Source organism: Camelus ferus, chromosome 6 (assembly GCF_009834535.1).
Source record: "Camelus ferus isolate YT-003-E chromosome 6, BCGSAC_Cfer_1.0, whole genome shotgun sequence".
Taxonomy (NCBI): domain Eukaryota; kingdom Metazoa; phylum Chordata; class Mammalia; order Artiodactyla; family Camelidae; genus Camelus; species Camelus ferus.
In genome coordinates this window covers 92,954,444-92,964,680 of record NC_045701.1, presented here as the reverse complement: position 1 = coordinate 92,964,680, position 10,237 = coordinate 92,954,444, and the positions used below count along the sequence as shown (strand labels likewise).

Below are 10,237 nucleotides of genomic sequence, written 5' to 3'. Positions count from 1 at the left end.
GTGTGGTCTCACTTCGAGGTGGAATCTGAAAGCACGGAACTCACAGAAACCGAGAACAGACGGCGGCCCTTAGGGACTGGGAGTCGGGGAGGGGCCGCGGGCAACGTGGGGAGGTGCTGGCCAACGGGTGTGAACTTCCAGTTATAGGGGGGTAAGCTCCGGGCGCTAATGTACTAAAATAATACTATATTTTATACAAACACGATGAAAATAGGTATCTAATTCTCTCCACAACAATAAAAACACAATGGTAATTCTGTGAGATGAAGGTGTGTTAACCACCCTTACTGTGTAAACATTCCCCATTACGTATGCGTATCAAGTCATCCCAGGTCCACTTTAAACTTACATGCTGTTTTACGTCAGTTGTATCTCAATAAGGCTGAGGGGAGAGAACAAGAGGAAGGCAGGAAAGAAATTTCTCGGGCCGCCTGGCGGAGCCGTCAGTCTCTTTGCTGAAGGAGGTCTGCTGTTCCACGCCCGCCTCGCTCATCTGTGTAACGGCTCCTCTGTGGGTTCCCCTGTTCTCAGTTTTCGGCTTCTTTCCCTGCCTCTGTGAACAGCATCACAAGCAGAAACATCCTTGTTCTCCGTCTCCATCACCAGCCTTCTCAGTCCTGTGGAGGCAACCCCAGGAGCCGTGTCCCGGGCTGAACCGTGTCTCCGCAAATGCATACGTGGGAGTCACGGCCCCCAGTGCGGCTCGGAATGGGCCTGTGCTCAGAGGCAGGGCTCCACAGGGCTGACCAAGTTACAGCACAGACATTAACGGGGGCCTCGCCCGCACAGCTGGTGTCCTCCTACGGAGAGGTCGGGAGATCGGGACGCAGACACACACAGAGGGACAGCCACGTGAGGACCGGGGAGAAGACGGCCGTCTGCCAGCCCAGGAGCGAGACCTCAGGAGAACCAGCCCCAACGGCACCTGCGTCTGAGACGTCCAGCCTCCCTGGACTTTGTGACAGCCACCAACGCAGACCAGTATGGACTGGGATTTAGGGCTGAGGAGCAAAGACGGCGCTTCCCGGCCCTCACAGTACCGGAGGGCTTTCCACAAAAGCCGTCGAACGTCCGTCTCCCACCAGCAGTGGGGACCATGTGTTTCTCTTCGTATCCTGTTAGTTCCTTCCTTTTAATTCTGCTCATTGGATGGGTTTTAAGTGATAGCTCACTGTTACTTTAATTTGAATTTTTTTTACAAATTTGAAAGGTTACTTTCATTTACATTTATTATAAAATATTGGCTCCATTCGCTGAGCTGTGCAGTGTGTCCTGGTAGCTGTTTTCTTCCCCAAAGTTTGCACCTCTTTCCCCACCTGTCTCGCCCCTCCCCTTCCCACTCCCCACTGGGGACCACTAGGCGGTTCTTCACACACGTAAGTTTGCTTTCTTTTCGTTGTCTTTACCTGTTGCACTTTTTGATTCCACACATATTAGTGATGTCATACAGTATTTGTCTTTCTCTGCCCTTCAAGTCCGTCCACGTTGCTGCAATGGTGAAATTTCATTCTTTTTTAAGACTGAGCAGAACGCCACTGCGTACACACACATGCCTTTACCCAGTCACCTGCTGGCGGGCACCTGGGTGGTGCCCACGTCTTGGCCATTGTAAACACTGCTGCCTTGAACACTGAGTCCATGTATCTTTTCAGATTAGTGTTTTGGGGCTTTTTTGATGTAGACCCAGCAGTGGAATTGCCGGGTCATACGGTGGTTCTGGGTCTAGTTTTTAGAGAAGCCTGCATGCTGTTCCCTACAGTTCACACTCCCACCCACAGAGTGTGAGGGTCTCTTCGCCGCACCCTCCCCAGCGCTTGCGTTTTGTGCTCCTCTTGATGGTGGCCGTTCGGGACAGGTGCGAGGTGACTTCTCACTGGGGTCTGGGTGTGCGTGTCCACTGACAGTAGCGAGGCCGAGCATCTCTCCAGGCACCTGCCGACCACCCGCATTCGCCTACTGTTAGTGGTTTTGAGCACCTTTTGTCTGCTGTTCGCCATTCGAATTTACTCTTTAGTGAATCCATACTCTCGGCCTGTTTTCTCCACTGGATTGTTTGTTTTTCTCCTACCAGTTCATAAGCGCTCTTTGTGTCTTGTAGACAGTCGCTTCGGATTGTCACGTTCATTGTAAATAGCTTTTTATTCCTCCCAACTTGTCCTTTCCACTGCCTTTGTTTTGGGCATCTGTCTGCAGACGTTGTGCAGCACAGGCTGTTTATAACTCACTCTGAGAGCTTCGGGGTCTGCAGGCCGCTTGGTAAGGCCCCCTCACTCCTGCATGGCACACAGGCTCCGGACCATCCTGCCCCATTTTATTTCGTTTTACATTTAAGTCTATAATCCACGTGGAATTTACTTTCAACTAAGATGTAAGGGTGGCTCCAGCTTTTCGGCCTTCCAGGAGGATGCTGGCTGTTCTGGCCCCTTGTTAAAGGGGCCTCTTTCTACTCTGAAACAAAGCTCTTGTCCTCTGCTGGCGTCCGGGCCATGCCGGGGCGTTTCTGACTTCCCAGCCGTCCCGCGCTGCGGGCTTCCATCCCTGCGCCAACACCTTGTTGCTCGTTGAGGGTGCAGAGACATAACCTTGAGTCTGAACATCAGTCTTGTGTCCTGCAAACCTGTGAGCTCCTTTATGAGCTGTAGTTGTTTTTGTGGGTTCCTGGGGGTGTTTCTTATGCACACAGTACTGTCCTCTGCAGATGAAGACAGTCTGCTGTTCTAATTAAGGGCTTTTGACCCCACCTTCTTGCCCACTTGCCCTGGTTAGAGCCTTCATGCCCTGCTGAGTGAAAAAGCCAGGATCAGATGTACTGGTCTTCTTCCTGATCTCAGGGGGAAGGCTTCTGACCTGTGAAGCAGGAAGTTAGCTGTGAGTTTACTGTCCGTGTTTTTTATGAGGTTGAGGAAATTCTCTTTTATCCCTCGTTCACTGAATTTTTTTAATCACAAGAGTGCTGAGCTTGCTAACTACTTTCCTGTGTCTGTGGAGACGTCCGTGCAGGCTTTGTCCTCTGAGCTCTTCATGTGGTGCGAGACACCGATCGCATTTTGTGTGGTGAGTCCTCCCTCCATGCCTGCGGTGAGCCCGCTTGGCAACGCCGCGCAGTCCTTCCTGCTTGTTGCTGGGTTCAGGTTACTGCTATTTTGTTGAGGATTTTCCCATCTCTGTTTACAGGAGAATTCACAGGATGTCGGTCTGTACCATATCGTCTTGTGAGGGCTTCATCAGTCTCTTGGGTCGGGTTAATTCTGGCCTCGTGGGCTGAGCTGGGAAAAGGTCTCCCCCCTCACTTCCGGGAAGCGTCTGTGGAGGTTCGTGTTCTCTGAACGTTTGGTGAAATTCACCAGGGAGCCTCCCGGCCCTGGCCTTTCTCTGTGAGAAGGTTTTGATTTCTAATTCAATCTCTTCTTACAAGTCTGTGAAGATTTCTACTTCATCTTAAGTTAGTTTTGAAAATTTATCATCTGCTAGAATTTTGTTCATCTCATCCAAGTTATCTAATTTCCCTAATACTCTTTTCTAATTCTGTAAGAGCAGTAATGAAGCCCCCTTTTAGTGACTGATTTTGTCAGTTTGAATCTTCTCTCCTTTTTGGGGGTCAGTACATCTAAAGATTTGTCACTTTTCCTTTTGCCTCGTTGCATCCGAGAAAGCAAGATGGGTCACCAGCACCTGTACTGGAGCCACCCTAGAAAATTCGGCCAGGGTTCTCGCTCTTGCCAGCGTCTGCTCAAACCGGCACGGTCTGATCCGGAAACACGGCCTCAACATGTGCCGCCGGTGTTGCCACCGGTGTTTCCGCCAGGATGCGAAGGACATCAGCTGCATCAAGTTGGATGAAGTGAACGTCCTTGAGTGGACCGTCCAGCACATCTACCTCATGCAGAAACAACGCTAGTTCCTTGTATGTAAAATAAAATTTCCAATTATGAGTGAAAAAAAGAAAGGTTTGTCATTTTTATATTTCTGAAGAACCAGCGTGTCCAGAAGAACAGAGCTCTCGGTTTCATTTGCATTCTCTGCTGCTCCGTGCTGTCTGTTTCACCTGTTTCTGCTCTAATCTTTATTCTTTCCTCCCTGGTGCCTGCCTAGGATTTGCTTTACTCCTCTTTTTCTGATTTCTTGAGGCGGAGGGTAGGTTACTGACTTGAGATCATGTTTTTAATATAGGTGTTCACAGCTGTAAGTTTCTTTCTGTGCACCTTTAATTACTTTACTTGCATCTCGTAAGTTTTGGTGTATTATGTTTCATTTTTGTTCATCTGAATGTATTTTCTAATTTCCCTTGCGATTCCTTCTTTGACCCATCAGTTATTTAAGAATGTATTACTTAATTTCCACATATTTGTGGATATTCAGATTTCCTTTTATGACTGATTTCTATTTGAATGTCACTTAAATCCTTTTAAACTCACTTGGCTTGTTTTATAGTCTAGCATATGGCCTGTCCTGAAGAGCGGGTCCCGGGCCCCCGAGAGGAATCTGTATTCTGCTGGTACCTGGCGGAGGCCCTGGGGTGCCTGCTAGTTCTCGTAAGTGTGCGGTGCGGGCCAAGTCTTCTCTCTCCGTGCTGACATCCTGCCCGGTGCTCCAGCCGCGTGGGAAGGAGGCTGCCGGAGTCTCCAGCTGCTGCTGAGTTGTCCGTTTCTCCCTTCACTTCCATCAGCTTTACGTCCCCTGTTTCCGGAGCCTGTTACGAGCTGCGTGTGTGTGTAAGACTGTGTGTCTTCCCGGTGGGCTGACCCTTCTATCGCTGTGAAGTGCCCTCTTTATCTCGGGCAACATTTTTTGCTTGTTTTGAAATCTATTTTGTTTCATCCTAGTGCAGCCACACCAGCGTTTCTATGGCTGTTTACACGTTACCTTTTCTATCCTTTCTTTGAAACCGGTATTCAAAGCCACGCCTTTGCGTCTTTCAGTGTAGAATGTGTCTCTTGCAGACAACACATAGTTGGATCTTGGCTTATTTTTTAGATAATCTGACCATCTCTGCCCTTTGACTGGGTTGTCTAATTTATGCACATTTGAAGTTGCTACTGCCCTGGTTAGATTTACGTCTGCCACTTTGCTTTCTGTTTCCTATGTCTCGTTATTTTTGTTCCTCTGTTCTTTATTGCTTTATTTTGTATTAAGTCAAGGTTTCTAATGCAACGTGAGGAATCATTAATTCCTTTGACAATTTAAATTACATATCTGGGCTATTTATCTTAATTTATCAGCTCAGATTTACACTTAGTTCCAGCAAAATATAGAAACTTCACTCTTAAATTGCTTCATTCCCTCCTCTTTTTGTATTATTATTATGTATCTTGCACCACATAAGTTCTAAACCCAATGGGACATTTTAAAATTATTACTTTATATAATCATGTCTTTTTCTTCCAATTTGATTGAGATACAATTGACACAGAGCACTGTATACGTCTCAAGTGTCCAGCACAGTGACTTGGCTCACGTACATCATGAAACGTTTGTCACAATAAATTACTGAACACCATCATCTCATATATATACAAAAATAACAAAACAGGAAGAATATTTTTCTTGTGACAAGAACTCTTAGGATTTACTCTCACCTGTTTTCACATACAACACACAGCAGTGCTCATTGTATTTCTCATGTTGTCCATTATGTCCCCAGTGACTCGCCTTATAACCGTAAGTTTGTACCTCTTCATCACCTTCATTCAATTTCCCCACCTCCACCCCTGCCCCCGATAACCACAAATCTGATCTTTTTTCCTATGAGTTTATTTTCTTTTGACGTATAATTGACCTGTAATATTGTTAGTTCTTGGTACACAACACAATGATTTTGTACATTTCAAAATAATCACCGTGATAAGTTTAGTTACGATATGTCCCCACACAGAGACACCACATAGTTACTGACCGTATTCCCCTCACTGTGTATTTCAGTTCTGTGACTCATTTATTTTGCAACTAGAAGTCTGTGTACTTTAACCTCAATCACCTGTTTATTCCCTACCCCCCTCCCCTGGCAACCACCTGTTTGTTCTCTGTATAACTCTGCTTCTGTTTTGTTGTTTGTTCATTTGTTTTTCCACATATATGTGAAATCGTACAGTATTTGTATTTTTCCGTCTGACATTTCACTTAGTATGATACCCTCTAAATCCAACTATGCTCTTGAAAGTGGCAAGATTCCGTGCTTTTTCATGATTGACGCGCACCACACCTCGATCCAGCCATCTGCTGACGGGCACCTGGGGTGTTTGCATGTCTTGGCTGCTGCAAATGACACCGTCATGAACACAGGGGCGCATACATATTTTCTAATCACTGCTTTTATTTTCTTTGGATAAATACCCAGGAGTGGAATTGCTGGATCATATGGTAATTCTATTTTTAATTTTTTTTTAGGAACCTCCACGCTGTTTCCCATAGTGGCCGTGCCAACCTGCATTCCCACCAGCAGCGCACAAGTGTTTTACTTTCTCCACACCCTCACCAGCACTTACCATTTGTGGGCTTTTCGACAATAGCCGTTCTGCCAGGTGTGAGGGGATGTGTCATCATGGTTTGGTGCTGAGCATCTTCTGATGTGCATGTGGGCCATCTGTACGTCTGCTATGGAAAAGTGTCTATTCAGATCCTCTGTCCATTTTTTAACTGGGTCGTTTGTTTTTGACGTTGAGTTGTGTGAGCTCCTTTTGGATTTTGGACAGTAACTCCTTGCTGAATACAGCATTTGCATATGTCCTCTCCCATTCAGTAGATGGCCATTTAATTTTGTTAGTAGCTTCCTTTGCCGTGCAAAGGCTTTTCAGTTTGATGTAGCCCCGTTTGCTTACTTTTGCTTCTGTTTCCTTAGCCAGAGGACACATATCCAGAAACCACTGCTGAGAGCAGCGCTGAAGAGCACGCTTCCTGCTGTCTTCTGGAAGTGGAATGGTTTCGGGTCTTATGTTTAAGTCTTCAATCCAGTTTGATTTTCTTTTGGTGCATGGTGTGAGGGAGTTGTCTGGTTTGATTCTTTTGCACGCAGCTGTCCAGTTTTCCCAACACCATTTTTTGAAGGGGCCGTCTTGTCCCCACTGTATATTCTTTCCTCCTTTGTTGTAGATTAATAACCCATATAGGTGTGGGCTTATTTCTGGACTCTCTCTTCTGTTCCATTGAACTATGTGTCTGTTTTTGTTCTGGCACCATACTGTTTTGATGCCTGTAGCTTTGTAGTATGGTTTGAAATCAAGGCATATGTACCTCCAGCTTTGTTCTTTCTTTAGATTGCTTTGGCTACTCAGTGTCTTTTGTGTCGCCATAAACATTTTAATGTTATTTGTTCTAGTTCTGTCAAAAATGCCACTGGTATTTTGATAGGATTGCATGGAATCTGTAGATCACCTCGGGTAGTACAGTCATTTTAATAATATTGATTCTTCCAATCCAAGAACATGGTTTATATTTCCCTCTGTTTGTGTCATCTTCAGTTTCTTTCATCAGAGTCTTTTAGTTTTCAAGGTACAGGCCTTTTACCTCCTTAGTTAGATTTGTTCCTAGATGTTTTATTTTTAATGCAATTGTAAATAGGATGTTTCCTTAATTTCACTTTCTGATAGCTGGTTATTAGCAGATAGAAATGCAACAGATTTCCGTATAATAATTTCGTATCCTGTGACTTTAACAAGTTCACTGATGAGCAGTGGGCTTCTGGTGGCATCCTTAGGATTTTTTATGTGTAGTGTCGTGTCATCTGCAGGCAGTGACAGTTTCACTTCCTTTCCAGTCTGGATTCCTTTTATTTCTTTTATGTCTTGTCTGGTTGCTGTGGCTAGGACTTCCAACACAATGAGAGTGGGCTTCCTTGTCTTGGTCCTGCTCTTAGAGCAAATGCTTTCAGCTTTTCACCTTTGAGTATGTTAGCTGTGTGCCTGTCATGTATGGCTTTTATTATGTTGAGGTGTGTTCCCTCTATGCCCACTTTGTTGAGGGTTTTTATCATAAGTGAATGTTGAATTTTGTGAAAACCTTTTCCAGTATCTACTGACGTGATCATTTTTTCTATTATGTCTTTTAAAGAAGCTGCAAGAAAAAAAGCAAGCAAGTACATACAGAGTTTGAACGTTAACCTTTCTTTTTTTCATTCTCTTCATTTCTTTCTGTGGATTTGAATTAGCATCTCCTGCCATTCTTTCACTCCAGTGCAGCTTTTCTCCACCACTTTTTGTTGTTAGCATTAAATGTATCACATGTCTATGCTATAGGCCCCCAAATACAGCTACATACATATTATTTTATGAAATTTCTTTTCAAGTAAGTCAAGAGATAAAAGAAGATATTTGCAAGTTTACAGTCTTTTGTAATCAACTACTTAATTACATATTTGTTTGGATGTGAATGACTATCTTGTGCTGCTTGCTTTCAGTCTGAAGCAGCTTTTGCTATTTCTTATGAGTCGTATTTGTAGCAACTAGTTACCTCAGTTTTTATTTGGGAACACCTTCATTTCACCTCCATACTTTAAAGATAGTTTGACTGGATATAAGGCTTGTGGTTGGCAGGCTTTTCTTTCAGCATGTGGACTATTTCATCCCATTGTCAGCTGTCCCCATTGTTTCTAAGTCAGCTGCTCAATTTACTGGGGTTTCTTTGTACATAATGAGTTGCTTTTCTCTTGCCACTCTCAAGATTTTGTTTCTCTTTGTCTTCAGTGTTTTAGTTAAGACGTATTTGGGTGTATATCTGTGTTTATCCCACTTGGAACACTGCGTTTCTTGGATGTGAAGGTCATACTTTTCAGCAGGTTTGGGAGGTTTCCAGCCATTGCTTCTTCAGGCACCTTTTCTGTCCTTTCCTCCTGCTACGCCCATTATATATACGCTGGTGTTCTTACCGGTGTTCCCTATTCCACTGAACTTCGCTTTCTTCATCATTGTCTTTCTCTTTTTTTCTGTCCTTTGGACCGCATGCTCTCTGCTGGTTCACCATCGCGCTCACTGGCTCGCCCTTCCGTCAGCTCAAGTGCACTGTTAAGCCTCTCTGATTTTCCGTTTTCCTTCTTATACTTTCTAACTCCAGAATTCCCAGTGGCGTCCCAGCCACAGTAAGCGCGCCTGCTGCCTAGGTCTTGGTTTCCAATACCTTCTCCAGTAAAAGGACCCTGAGATCCTCGGAGAAGTGGCTGGCTGCAGGGCTGCGGCAGGGGGCATGCAGGAGGAGCCTCCGTGTACGTTTACTCTTTGCTCATATTTCTTTATCCTTCACCTTCCAAGCCGCTGATGTGGGTCTAAAAGGTGACCATGCTGTCCTTGAATCCAGCTGCTGGCGTTTTCCTTAACTGCAGTAACAAAGTGTGCACTGCCTTGGGCTCTGTACATGCTCGTTATTGTCATCATTTTGTCGACTCGCCCCCCGTCTCCTCCAGCAGGTCCCTGTGTTCTTGTGCTTCTGACTGATTTTTATCTCATGTGGTTGCTCCCCACCCCCTTTTTTGGGGTAATCTCTTTCTTGGCTCCCTGGGGCCCAGAAGTGACTATTGCATTACCTACAAACAGCTGTTCTGCAGGTGGTGGGAGGCCAGGTGGACTCTGCTGTGGGCTGGAGCTGTAGACACAGGCACGATGCCAGCCCCGTGCGCCTCCCAGGCGCCTTCCTTCCACCTTCTAACCTCTTCCTATTGTCCCAGCCAACATCCATTTCAGAGGAGGCGGGAGATAGACTTGAGAGTGGAGGGGACAGAGCTATACTTCCAGAATCTCCCTCCCACCCTTTAACCTGGAAAGTCACATCTGACCTCTCCCAGACCCCCAAGATTTTACCCTTGACTGAGATAAGGAGATCATGCTGTCCGCAGGAGGGTCAAGGCCCAAGCCACTTGTCTCTGGAGCCTCCCACAGGAAGGCTCACCTCCAGTCCCATCAAGGACAGTGCGTCCTGAACATCAGTCAGTCAATGTTTCGCGAGTCACAAATTCTGCACCGAAGTGACGTGAAAGGATAGCTGTTGTCTCCCACAGCAGTGGCCGTCAGGGACCATCGGGGCAGAGTAACGAGAGGGGCTGAAGGAGAGACCGAGGGACACCTGAAGCCGCCTCCCGGAACGTGGTCCCAGCTCCTTGACGGCGCGCCTGTGGAGTCAGGAAGAGGCAGCTAAAGGCTCGGGGAATAAGCAGTTCACCACAGTCTGGTCGGCTTTAAAAATGACTGATTCATTTCCCGCCTCCTTCCCCCCTTCCTTCTTCATCAGCTCACCCTTGGCCCAGGATCTGAACGTG

General features: G+C 46.0%; 1 long non-coding RNA gene across 1 annotated transcript; it reads right to left on the bottom strand.

The window, feature by feature from the left end:
* Positions 1-3,642: 3,642 nt before the first annotated feature.
* Positions 3,643-9,882, bottom strand: LOC116664424. Its single transcript, XR_004320974.1, has 3 exons — positions 9,871-9,882; positions 8,876-8,879; positions 3,643-3,763 (listed from the first exon to the last, which is right to left on the bottom strand). It is a non-coding gene; the product is annotated as an uncharacterized LOC116664424 (long non-coding RNA).
* Between the last annotated feature and the right edge of the window lie 355 nt (positions 9,883-10,237).